The following is a 13,700-nucleotide window of genomic DNA, read 5'->3' as shown; positions in this document are numbered from 1 at the left end:
CTCGGTGCATACTTGAGCACCCGATGCAAATTCAAGTAGCGAGCACTTGCACTCAACACTAGTCGCCATATCGTCATCATTTTTCTTTCTTTACTTTTGAAAAAAAGCCCAACCCTAATACAACCCCAACGGGGAACAACCTCAACCCTAACCTAGCCCAACCCTAACCATACGCTAACCCTAGCCCAACCCTAACCCTAGCCCAACCCTAACCATACCCTAACCCTAGCACAACCCTAACCATACCCTAAGCCTAGCCCAACCCTAAGCCTAGCCCAACCCTAAGCCTAGCCCAACCCTAACCCTAGAGTTTATCTTTTACGCTGTTCCTAGTGCGGTATAAGTCATTAGATGACTTTATTCTTCGGGTCGGTGCGATTACAGCGATACCAGATTCATATCTGTTTTTATGATTGACAGCTGTCACACACTAAAAGACGTTTTTTTTTGCAAAGACTAGTTTTTGCATCGCCATATTTTGAGAGCTATAATTTTTCCATATTTAGGCTGACAGAGTCATGTGACGGCTTGTTTTTTTGCGGGCAAGTTGACGTCTATTGGTGCCATTTTCTGGCACATGACATTTTTTGATTGCTTTCTATTCCAATTTTTGGGAGGCAGAATAAACAAAAACCAACAATTCAGGAATTGTTGAAGTTAGTATCTTTACAGCGGTACCACATTATATATTTTTTTATGTTTTGGCGCTTTTACACAATAAAAACAATTTTATAGAAAAGATAATTTTTCTGTATCACTGTATCTGTATTCTGAGAGCTATAGGTTTTTTATTTTTCGGCTGATGGAGCTGTATGGTAGCTTGTTTTTTGCGGGACAAGATGACATTCTCAGTTGTACCATTTTTATTTCCATTTGTCTTTTTGATTGCGTTTTATTGCACTTTTTGTTTGTCGGTATGATGATAAAGCATCGTTTTTTGTTGGACGCCGGAGAGGAGGTAAGTATTGGCACTTACCTGCCCTTGCTCCCGGAATGCTGCGATCGACTTTGATCGCAGCATTTCAGGTGTTAATGTGCAGGGAGCAGTGCGGGACCACTCCTGGCACATAGCACCAGGTGTCAGCTGTGACAATCAGCTGACACCCGGCGCCGATCGCCCCGCACAGCTTGTGTGCGGGCGCGATCACAATATGCAGTAATAGTACGTACCTGATCCAACAGGCCCAGGGCACAAGGACGTACTATTACCACATACGTCAGAAAGGGATTAAAGGGAGTCAGAATCTGACCAAACATAGCTGCCCGGTGCACACTTAAGGCTTGTGCAGACAACCGTCAATTTTTAGAGAGCGAGCTGACAAAAGTTTTAGAGAGCGATCTGTCAAAACATCGGATTCCACTCGGACCAATGTTAGCCTATGAGGTCGTGCACATGTATGATTTTTTTTTATAGGAGACAGTAAGTCCAAGAAAAAAAATTGCAGCATAGCCAAGCGGCATCATTCAGATCACACTTGACCATGCAAGTCAATGAGTGCACTCGTTTGACATCTGAGTGCAGTCCGATTTCCATGGACTGACATAATGGAGAGGATGGAGACCTTTTTTTTTTTCATCTTCTTCTCATCCAAGAGAATTGGATCAGACTCTGATCAAACTCTGACCAGTGTGATTAGCATAATCGGCCTGATTCTCTCGGGTGAGAAAAAATACAGTGGTGTGACCCCGGCCTTAGTGTGGCCAAACAATTCAGGTCATCTCCCCACCTATTTGTTTTCCCCATTTATCTCCACCCTCTTCCGGCTCCTGTAAAGCCCAAACTGTCAATTAAAAAGAGGAGGGTGGAGATAAATGGAAAAGAAGTGGGCGGGCGGGTGCACCGAATTGCTCGAGCACACTAAGGGTGCACTGAGCGCCTGTGTTTGGTCTGAAAAGACATTTTGTGCTGACAGATTCCCTGTAAGTGTCAGACCTGAGTCAGTACACATTAAGCAATTTACAGGAAAGAAGCAATACTTTGTAGTACCATGCACTGTCTACAGGCCAGTACTTATCAGCCTCTGTACAACACTTTCTGCCTACTCTTACACATCCATTAAGTGGGCACCGTGGCTCTGTGTGGCACTCATGGGCATGTAATGGCTCTGTTAGTATGTTCACTGTATGACGCTTTACCTGGACATCTTTGGGCAAACTATGGTGCTTTTTATATTTTGAGCACTGCATGCCAGTATTGTGCATTTTTGGACGGGCATCACTTATCTGGGTTATATAGTGCAATATTTATCTGGGCACAAGTTTTGGTTATTTTATTAGTATTGGACTACAATAACTACATATTTGGAATTCCCCATAATATTTTTACTTATTACATTTTGAATATTTGGAATAGGAATAATTTGCCTTGGCGTCGCCTGGAGCACAAATCAGCCATCATGCTCCGCAGAGCGCTGCTACTCCTTTATTATAGCAAATCAGTGGCACGTCCTAACAATATTCCATCCCTGGCTATTACTAGCTCTCGTTTAGGTCAGCCATGATGAATATTACTTCTGATATCTATTCACAATCATTAGGGTTTAGATGGCAGCATTGCAGATGATCCAGAACGACATTTATTACCATACACAACATACGCAGTTTGCACAATGACTATTAATCATATTCACTTTAAAGATCAAGAAAACTCGTCACCTCCCTTCTTCCTGCTATTAAATTGTTAATTCCTATACACTCAGAATAAAAAGGATCTGTGTTGTGCAAGTTAAACATCATACATGATTAGTAGGGACTTAAAGTGACAAGGAAGTAAAATACCATAAAATAAAAGCTAAGATATTATAATAATATCTGACCATAAACAAGCGCTGATGGACTATATACAAGACGACCAGTCCTCATTTATGGCCTCATTTACTAACAATTATTAGGACGATCGTCATATCCCTACACAATGTGCAAATTGTCGGCAGCACATTCCCTTTATGCATTGGCCAATGTGCTGCTGACATCAAAAGATGAGCACTTTTCTCTTATCAGCTGATTGGCTCATGATACATGTGGTCCCTAATGTATGTAGCCAATCTCACTGATGGTTGTTTCTCAAGGAGAATACATTCTGTAGGTAAGGCTACATTTTTTTCCCTATTGGATTAATCTAGTAGAGCTGTAAAGCAGTTGCATGGAAGTCTATACAACACATGGATCCAATGTACCGTACATGATGAGTCCTTATACACAGCATCTGATGGAGGATGGCAAAGTTTCATGTAGATTCCATATATTTCTATAAGGTGGCATACTTGGCCCTATTAGGCGAAGTCCTGATGAAACGTTGCAACCTAGGTATAAAGTAACATCTTCCAATCTACAAATGACTACAAAAGGCAGTAGGAACCTGTAGGGTGCACCATGTGTTGGCACAGTTGTAATCTGCATCGCTGACATATTGGTCTTCACTCTTGGTAGCCCTAAGGGTGGTGTTTCTACAAATGGACTCTGTTAGAGGGTTTTTTCCAGTCGTTGGTATAACTAGAGTCAGTTTCTTCAAAAAGTAAGCTAGAGATGGGTGCAGGCTCAGCAGATGGAATAAGCAGACAGACCCCTTCACATACCGCTCCTGAAACACTGTAGTCTGTTAAGCAAAGGACTGGAAGCCAAGATTGTAGGATCCAAGATGGAGCAGTTACTGGTAGATTGAGGCATCTGGCTTAAAAGCACTATAGTAGTAAGTTATAGAACTTATTGAAACTCATTTCTATATTTTTTTTCTGCTCTAAGGGGCATGTGGAGGTGATAAAGGAGGAGCAGGTCACCTAGGACCATCCTTAATGAACAAAGACTTGCCAAGTAAGAATGTGGCGCCCCTGAGGGTTCGGTCGCCACAGAGGTATTGCATCTCACCCAGAGGTGTGGTATCTCACTCTCAGGTAAAGAAGGAGTATGGCTCAGGACCCTAACACCTGCAATCACTACACCACATTTCCGAGGGACAGGGCGAGATTGCTCCTACGGGAGAGCACAGTCCTTGATCCCTGGCTGGAGTGGGGAGGAACCACTTAGAGAGGGGGAACTATGTAGTGGATGGGTGGAGGACGTAGATCCTGGGAGCACTGTAGTAGGAGGTATAAAAGTAAGGAACCATTTTGGTTCAGGGGGAGAAGCAGTAGTCAGTCAGACTGAGGTGCTGACAGGGGGCAGAGGCTCTGTATGAGCTCTGCTCCACAGGCGGGCCCTGCCAAGAGGCCTGAGCCTAAAAAGGAGAGGGAGCAGGACGAGGAGAGAAGGGATCCTAGGGGTACGAGCCGTGCAGCAGGCCACCCGTACGCCCGCCGTTACTAGAAGAGTAAGGGGGTCAGGCCAAGAAGGGGAACCGGGTCCCCCAACCAGCAGAGACTTCAGGGCTTAACTGGGAACTGGAGGCTGCAGCACTTCAAATACAGCAGGCCGCCCACACCAGCCACCAGGAAAGTAGCCACATAGGGCCAGGGGACGGAACACACGTCGCCCGCCAAGGCCCGAGGACACTGGACAGAGGTGCCGCTAGGTGTGAGGTACAAGGAGAGAGGCCAGAGAGGACACACAGAAGGGGGTCCTGTTAAATGCTCCGGAGCTACCTGGGAGTCGACTGAGCCCCTCACTTGGTAAACACAGGACGACGCGGGAAGTTATAAACCTGCAGTAATAACTTGGAGCGAAAGAACTGTCAGTAAAGACCCTGAGACTGCATTGCAAAGACTCCGCGTTGTCACTACTGATTCCCTGCACCATCACCCCCATCATCCACTCACGCTGCCCTGAAGCTACACTCTTCCTGTGGGGAGTTACACTACCTTGCTGCACGTATCACTAGCTTCCACAGGTGGCATAGTCGGACTATTTAAGCTAGATACACATAGGCTACCCTGGTTTGACCGCCCTGGGTCACGGACCGGGTCGCCGCCACGGTGACTACAACCCCCAGCATCTACTAGGCCCGGCTCTGGGTATCCCCCACGGCCCAGGGGGGGCGCGTCAAGAACACCTCTCACTATAGCGGACCTGTCTTATTCATGTATTACATGGTCGGCTACTAATTTTACAGGGACTATCTCACCAGAACAACCATTGCCAATCTGCATATGGACATCAAGGAGGGGGATCCCTAATTGGGCTGACACGCCCCCTGGGGCCGTGGGTTGCTCGGTAGCTGGGCCGGTGCACTTTGGGGTAGTCACGGTGGCAGTGACCCGGTCCGTGGCCCAGGGCGGTCAATAAAGGAAAGTCAATTGGGGAATAAAGATTTGTGACGCCACCCGTGGTATGCGGCTATATGCGGCCGCCGCTGCTATTCAGCTCCACTGGGGCTGTTGGTGACGCAGCAAAGATGGTTCAGCTCTCCACGGGTAGAGCTAGGCCTCAGGGCAGTATATAGGACTTGATGAGGTAGATGTTGTTGACAGGGACAGTGTAGTGCAGGGCCGGTGACGCAGCAATTAAGTAAAAGACACAGTGGGGTGCAGTCTTCAAGCGTTTACTCACAGTTCTTATGGAGTTCCAGGTTATAATGGCCAGATTGTAACAGCCCACCGAGTCCTGTGTCCTCCGGGGAAGTGATCCTGCCAACTCTCAGATAACTTGGGTGCACTTGAACGGGACTCCTTTCTTATGTACCTTCCCGGGTCGTCTCTCTGCGCTGGCTCTCGCCCTCCTGCCCTGCGCCTCACACACAGTGTCCCGAGCCAGTGGCCGCGGGCCTTGTTGGGCGACGTCCTTTCTGTCCCCTTTGTCCTATATGGCCACCTTTTCAGCGATTGTGTGTGGATTTTGGCTACGGCCCATGAAGATAACGCAACCTCTGGTTTGCTAGCTGAGCCTTGCAGTCCTCCACTAGTCTGGGGCTGGTCCCCTACTGCGGCCTGATCCCTTCATGGTCAGCGTGAACTAGGGCGCACGGGTGGACTCCGCACTTCCCGTGCCCCTAGGATCCTTTCTCTCTCTGGAGCCTTTCTCACTACTCCGGTGTTTTCTCCTCACTCTCCTACTGCTGGGCCCCTTTTACTGGGCCCCCTCGCTGTCTGGACCTTACTTCTCACGAGCCTCCGTCCTTCCACTAACTAACTTCTAGATGTTTCTACCCTTTCTTTTATACTCTTCTTTCAGTGCTCCCCTAAACTACTTCCTCCACCCACCTCCTCTACTTAGTTCCACCTTCCAAACAGGGACCGGGTCTGTGCTCTCCCTTAGGAGCAATCTGGACCCTCCCTCATGGAGCGGTGTAGTGTTGGATGTGAGTGGTTGGGTCCCAGGTAGTGCTGCCCCCTTACCAAGAGTGGACTACCACACCTCTGGCTGAGATGCAGTACCTCTGTGGCAACTGGACCCTCAGGGGCGCCACAGGGCAACTAACACCATTCTCCAAGCAGGTGATCAATGCGACTTGCATTGCTTGGGCATCTGTCCTTAGGGCTCGTACAGATGGCCATATTTTCGATCCCGACAAAACATCAGATCCCACTTGGACCAATGTTGGTCTATGGGACCCTGCACATGTCTGATATTTTCCTCGGACAGAGCCGGTCTGAGATAAAAATCGCAGCAGGCCTGAGTTTGATCCGATATTAATCGGCCCGATTCTCTCTGCTGAAAGAATCCACGCTCGTATGACTCTAGTGTTAGAGGGATGGCTTGATAGAGAAAACACCTTCTCTAAGGTCTCCTGACATCTCAATGATATCATTCAAGTTTTTGTGATTTGTCCATTCATCTTGTGTTCAGGGCTATGGAGACTCAAACTCTTACTCCACAGCATTGCCTCACTACTAAGCATGTACATAAAATGCAGCACAGATTCATCTCAACTAAAAGCCGAGATCCTCAGATCAGGAACAGAACAGACATTTATAGGACATTTAAGAACTTTTCCAAATTCTTTTGCATTGTGCCTAAATTATTATATCTTTTAGGAGTCGGAGTTGGTCCATTTTATACCGACTCCAACTCCGACTCCACCAAAATGCCCTTTTCCCCTTTTTTCCCCCTCCTTACAAACACACAGTCTCTATCTTTTCCTGGCTCTTCCCATGATGAACCTTTTTTTAATTAGGTGAACGATCCAAGGCTTTAGTAACCTGGGATTTTAGACATATATTTGTGCGATATGAGGAGTAAACAAATCTTCCACGTTCCCCTGCCCGGTCCCTGTCCTGCCCTGTGTACTGCACGCTCTTCTCTCTTGCCTATTCTTCTATGGACAGAGAATGAGCTTACAGCATCATTAACAGGCAGCGCACATCTACTAGAAAGTGCTGTCCTGCCATATAACAAAGAATGCTGGATATTCGAGCCGGGCAGCCACCTGCTCCAGTAGATCCAGATACTACGTCTGTAAGGAACCAGGGAAAGGCTGGCATCTTGGCATTTCTGGAGCCCTCTATGAATCCAATGAAAGTTTCAGATCTGTGGCCACCAAAATATGGGAAGAGTCAAACAAATCCTCCACTCCCTGAAGTACAACAGCTTCTTGTCCGAATGTGAAGTGAAAAGGACGACGGTTTGTAACATCTTCCCTTAAATTATAAGCTGATAATATCTGTACGCAACACATCGGCGACTGATAGATTACACATGTTATTGCTTTATGTTACACTGACTGATCTAGATTGGATACATTGTTTTAGTTTTCTTTTTATGCATTCGTTATACAGGGGAAGAATTGTAACAATATTTGGATTTTTTTTTTAAATACAAGTGTTCCTCAAAACTGGTGCTTAAAGGGACTCTGTCAGCACAGAATGACTGTTCAAACCAAGCTTTCAAGTGCACCTTTCCACCTACTTGTTTCCCTCTATCTCCTCCCCCACCCCTTTTTTGATTGACATCTCTGTCTTTATAGAGTTGGGTATATATTTCTCAAATGTTGCATTTGACAGTCCATAGCACTCAGACCACCAGGGATCATAGCACGCAGACCACCAGGGATCATAGCACTCAGACCACCAGGGATCATAGCACTCAGACCAGCAGCGATCAAAAGCAAGGGCCTTAGCTAGCAATATACTACCAATTTCTGATATGAATAAATCCAATAAAAAAAAAAGAAAAATAAATGAGCATACACCCTATAATAAGTAAATAGTAATAGTACATGTAAATAACATAGGAGACTTAGTTAACACTATTTTGATCAAAAATGTGTAAAAGCCATCCCACTGCAACAAGGTGAACCCAATCAGGATAGTCCAATCCTGTCTCAAGCATTAAAACTTCACCATGTGTCCGCCGAACTCAGTATAGATAAGAGCAGAGCAGGACAGCACCTGCCCATGGGAAGCTATATAGATGAAATGTCTAGCTAAAAATGGAGGAACCACGCCACTGTTTGTACAAAGTACAAGAAACTACAGCAAAACCAAAGAAATAATCTGGAGCAAAAGTTGGTATACGTGCAATGTGTAAGAGCACCTTCACACTTTTTGTGCTGGAAGGTCATGCATGTCTATTGAAAACTATAGATTTCCCATTACTTGCTGTAGCTTGTATGTGATAGCTTATTTCTTGGCATCAACATTTAAAGAGGTTTTCTCATATCCGAAATTGAGTAAAACCAAAGAAATGAGCCAGAGTATATGCTTGCATACGTACAATTTGTAAGAGCAAGTTCACTCTGTGGCTATTTCACAGACAAAGCCCAATAAAAAAAACAACAAAATGAGCAAATACCCTTTAATAAGTAAATAGTAATAGTACATGTAAATAACATAGGATAAAAGACATCCCACCACGACAAGGTGTACCCAATCGGGACGGTACTATCCTGTCTCTAGTGTTAAAAGCACGACAGGATAGGACCATCCCGATTGGGTACACCTTGTCGTGGTGTGATGGCTTTTACCCTTTGTTATTTACATGTACTGTTTACTTATTTACTTACTATAGGGATTTGCTCATTTTGTTTTTTTGTTGGGTTTTGTCTTTGAAATGGCCACAGTGTGAACATGCTCTTACACATTACACATGTACCAACTTATGATCAAACTAATTTCTTTGGTTTTGCTCAATTTCTGATATGAGAAAACCTCTTTAAATGTTGATGCCCAGAAATAAGCTATAACATATAATCTACAACAAGCATTGGGAAATCTGATGTTTTCAATAGACATGCATGACCTTCCTGCACCGAGAGCCTTTGTATTAGTTCCATGCATGTTAAGTCCTCATTAACCAATTATAGTAGATGGCGCACCATGTGGCTTCCGGAAAAAGTAGAATTGAGGAGTCAAAGGGGATGGTGCCATTCCTAGCATGATGCCACTGTCAGACTGGCTTTATGCTGGAAAACGCCATTGACATCTTGAACAGGACCAGTAATCAGTTTTAGTCCCCATAAAATAAAGATTCTAGAACATCCTTTCCTAGAATTCTAAATGGCTATGTTCCTCTGGTTTTTATTTTTGGAAATTTATATCAAAAATTGTCAACTAGGCGTTAATGTTTGGGGGACTTATGCTTTAACAGTTTGGCGTTGTCCAATCAGTGCTAACAATAGGGACACACATGCCTTTGACAAGGGGAATGGTAAAACTAAGTTTTCAGTTTGTTCGAATCCCATTTTGAGCAGAGGTGTGCATGCTGGAAAAAGCCAAGTTCAATAAAGTCACATAGACAATTAATGCACTGGAGGACGAGCATGCGCACGTCTGCTCCATTCCAGATGGGACTTTGCAGATCCCCTTAATCAAGGTGCCAAAGTCACATTCTCAGGATCACTGAGGTTCCCATAGGTCAGACGCTCACTGATCAGGTTAAATCTATATACTTTGGGTAGAGGGTAACTTGCAAGTTTTGGAAAAACTTGTTCCACCTTAACAATTATTGGCATTTAAAGGGGTTATCCGGCAACATCCAGAGCCACTCACTTCTGCAAAGGGAAGCGAGTAGTGCCAATGACATTATGACCTAACACCTACAGAGACATGGGCACTATCGGCAGGTATTGTCTCCTATTTTAATGAACAGGACATTGCATAATATCTGCCCATCAGGGAAGGTCACTCTTGTCTCAGTGACCTGCCTCCCCTGCCTAAGATTTTTTTGCAGGTGCCGTCATTGTCCCAGGGCCATCTCCTCAGAGGGGGCGACACATGCGCAGATCAATAATCCGACTCTCGCAACATCATCAGGAGCTTACTGCGCATGTGCCTTCCCCTCTGAGGATACTACACCTGCACAGAATCTCGGGCAGTGGATACAAGTACCTGGGAGAAGAATGACTTGTCCGTCAAAGGCCGAGGGTGTGCGGAGAAAAGGGAGAGAGGCAGAAGAGCTAGAAGTGCAGTGTCCGCCCCCGATACTTGCAACTAGAACACTGGATTTCTCTAAGACGTCAAAATAAAATTCTACAAGCAAGGTATGGATTTAATAAGGCTTAAAGGATCTTTACTGATATGCCAATCATTATGGTTGTAATATCTAGGTTCGCTTTAAAGGAAATCTGTCATCAAATCTTGCTGTCTGAGCGGCGGGCCGTCTGATTCAGACACTGACAGCACGATTGCAGCGAGACATGATTTACTCTGATACACTGCAGCATTTCAGGGTACAAATTTTGAAAAGCTGTCCGAGGGATATGGCCCCGATTCAGCAAGACCGCCATTGTTCACGCCAGTCTTGATGAGGGGAAATATAAAAGAGACAATGTGCTCCAAGTGCGTTAGCTTTAATATAGGACACAGTGAGCAAAGGATTGTATATGCCCACCTGCCTGGGTGGCAACCTGGCTCAACTCCGTATTTGTAAGAATGAAAGGCTGCTGCTCCGAACGCTGACTCACATGCCGGTGGAAAGAAACGTATTCAAACCAAACAGGAAAAAGAGCGGTGATTCCCAGGGGCTGCCACAGAGTGAAGACAAGGCTGTATGTTCTCTGGATCTTTAGTCATTCATACAACGCATTTCGAAGTCAAGTTGACTGCTTCATCAAGAATCTGAGGGAGAAGTCAACCTGACTTCAAACGCGTTGTATGAATGAATAAAGATCCAGAGAACATACAGTCATGGCCAAAAGTATTGAGAATGAGACAAACAGTAATTTTTCCAAAGTTTACTGCTTCATTTTTTGTAATGGCAATTTGCATATACTCCTGAATGTCAAAGAGTGATCAGCTTAACAGCAATTACTGTACTTGCAAAGTCAATATTTGCCCAGAAAATGAACTTTAACCCCCAAAACACATTTCAACATCATTGCAGTCCTGCCTTAAAAGGAGCAGCTAACATCGTTTTAGTGATTGATCCATTAACACAGGTGTGGGTGTTGATGAGAACAGGGCTGGCGATCAATCAGTCATGATTAAGTAAGAATGACATCACTGGACACTTTAAAAGGAGGCTGGTTCTTGGTATCATTGTTTCTCTTCAGTTAACCATGGTTATTTCTAAAGAAACACGTGCAGCCATCATTGCACTGCACAAAAATGGCCTAACAGGGAAGAGTATCGCAGCTACAAAGATTGCACCTCAGTCAACAATCTATCGCATCATCAAGAACTTCAAGGAGAGAGCTTCCATTGTTGTCAAAAAGGCTCCAGGGCGCCCAAGAAAGACCAGCAAGCGCCAGGACCGTATCTTAAAACTGTTTCAGCTTGCTCAGGAATGGCAGCAGGCTGGTGTGAGTGCTTCTGCATGCATTGTGAGGCGGAGACTCTTTGAGCAAGGGCTGGTTTCAAGGAGGGCAGCAAAGAAGCCACTTCTCTCCAGAAAAAACATCAGGAACCGACTGATATTCTGCAAAAGGTACAGGGAGTGGACCTATTGGTACTCATAATATGATTGCAATTCTATTTCTGTATGTGATATAAACATCAGACAAACACTAATAAAAACCAGAGGCCAGCAGATCGTGTGAAAATATAATTTTGGTGTCATTCTCAAAACTTTTGGCCATGACTGTACAGCCTTGTCTTCACGCTGTGGAAGTGCTGAGGAATCACCGCTCTTCTTCCTAATTGGTTTGAATAAGTCTTGATGAGGAGGCATACTGGAGTCAAAGGCACCAGATTCATTAAGAGGCACATTTGAAAAGTGGCGCGCGTCTTGGTGCGCCTCGCCATATATCTTACTCCAGTAAGATTTCTGGTGTAAGATACGCACACAGCTCATCATGAATTAGATAGGCAGATGAAAACTGGTGTCGAAACATTGACGAAACTAGTGTGAAAATGCCAACAGTTGCAGAATTTTTGAACAACCCCGTTTTGCGACTTTATAAAGCGATATACGCCAGAATTCTGGCCTATGGGTCTCGGCTAACTAGTCTGAATCCAATCACTGGATGCTATTCCCAGCCTCAATCTTTTTGCCTGACAGGGAGAGACCTATCAATCAACTCTGGCGTGGCGGGGAGAATCCGCCCGGGACCTGCCTCCACCTTGTCCGCTGAGATGCATAGGCTTTTCAAAGTGTGTTCCTTTCTGAAACGCTGCAGCGTTTCAGAGTACGACCTACATTACTGCAGTTGAGCAACCAGTGACTGATTCTTGCTGACTGTGGCTCACGTGGTTCTCTTTAATCTTAGTAAAATCTATCTTGCCGTCATTATAATTCCACTAATACACAGCGTACATTGGCATGCAGCATGCCATTGCTTTTCCTGCACCTTCTAGAAAGGTTTTATTTATAACAGAGCACAGTAATAATATATTACCGCAGTTAACACTTAAGGAAAAAGGAATGGCTGTTCAGGTCACCTTGAAGATAGATCCTGCACCTTTTCTTATCTCTCTATGTAGGTGTCAGCCAGGCTGGATGCTTTTATCAGATCCCATTCCCCCCACGCTGCATTTCGCCTTGATCCCAATTTTCTATAAGATAACACTGATGTCATCAAAATACCAAAATCGTCCTTGTGCAGGAACGTCTCTTGTATTCCCAGGTGTCCGTGTACAGAACACATCGAGCGCGGCAGAGCTGTCCGATCCTAATCCTCTTATACACTTTCCCTTTATACACGGTCACAATGGATAATAACCGACATAATATATCCTTACGTAATAAGGTACATACGTTGCTGATCCACAAAGTGGCAGCTGTTGTGTTTAGGTACAGCTGAGATAAGTGCTTGTCACCTTGGAAGTGAGCGCACAAAATCGATTAAAACTGGGTGCAGTATTCCTACTGTCCAAGTACTAACAATTAGATCACTGCTCCATCAGCAAAAATAAAGATGTAACTTGGTAAGGAAATTATTGTCTTTACTTTTACACATTACACACTACTACATGGTGATGACATTGGAATTTATACCGATAATAATACTGTTGTGCAAACTTTTACCCAATATGGAAACATTAAAATTATAGAGTAACCATAGGTTTAATTTTTATTTCATAAATTAATAGTATACGCAGACTTGGACTGGCCCACTGGAGAACAGGAGAATCCTCCGGTGGGCCACCGTGCAAGAGCGGGCCACCACCCTCTTATTAGCAACTTTGTAATATATCTTATCAGAGTAATCCGCTTCTTTCTATGATCAAGGGCTGGTTAGGAGGGGTAATTAGCAAGAAACATACAAATGGTGGGTTGGAGGGCATGGGGGACAGGTTAGCATCCCTTTAATGAATGTGGTACATGGCATATATCCCCAATCTTATTCCTAAAGGGATTGTCCAACTTAGAAATAAAATTTACAAGAGCTATAATGGGTAAAAAAATACTAAAATCACGTGTACTCACCTAGTCTAACCCTTGCGGCTCCAGGA

This window comes from Phyllobates terribilis, unplaced genomic scaffold (genome assembly GCF_046119375.1).
Source record: "Phyllobates terribilis strain yellow unplaced genomic scaffold, ASM4611937v1 Scaffold_3__8_contigs__length_932513732, whole genome shotgun sequence".
Taxonomy (NCBI): Eukaryota; Metazoa; Chordata; class Amphibia; order Anura; family Dendrobatidae; genus Phyllobates; species Phyllobates terribilis.
This window is presented reverse-complemented; position numbering follows the sequence as displayed.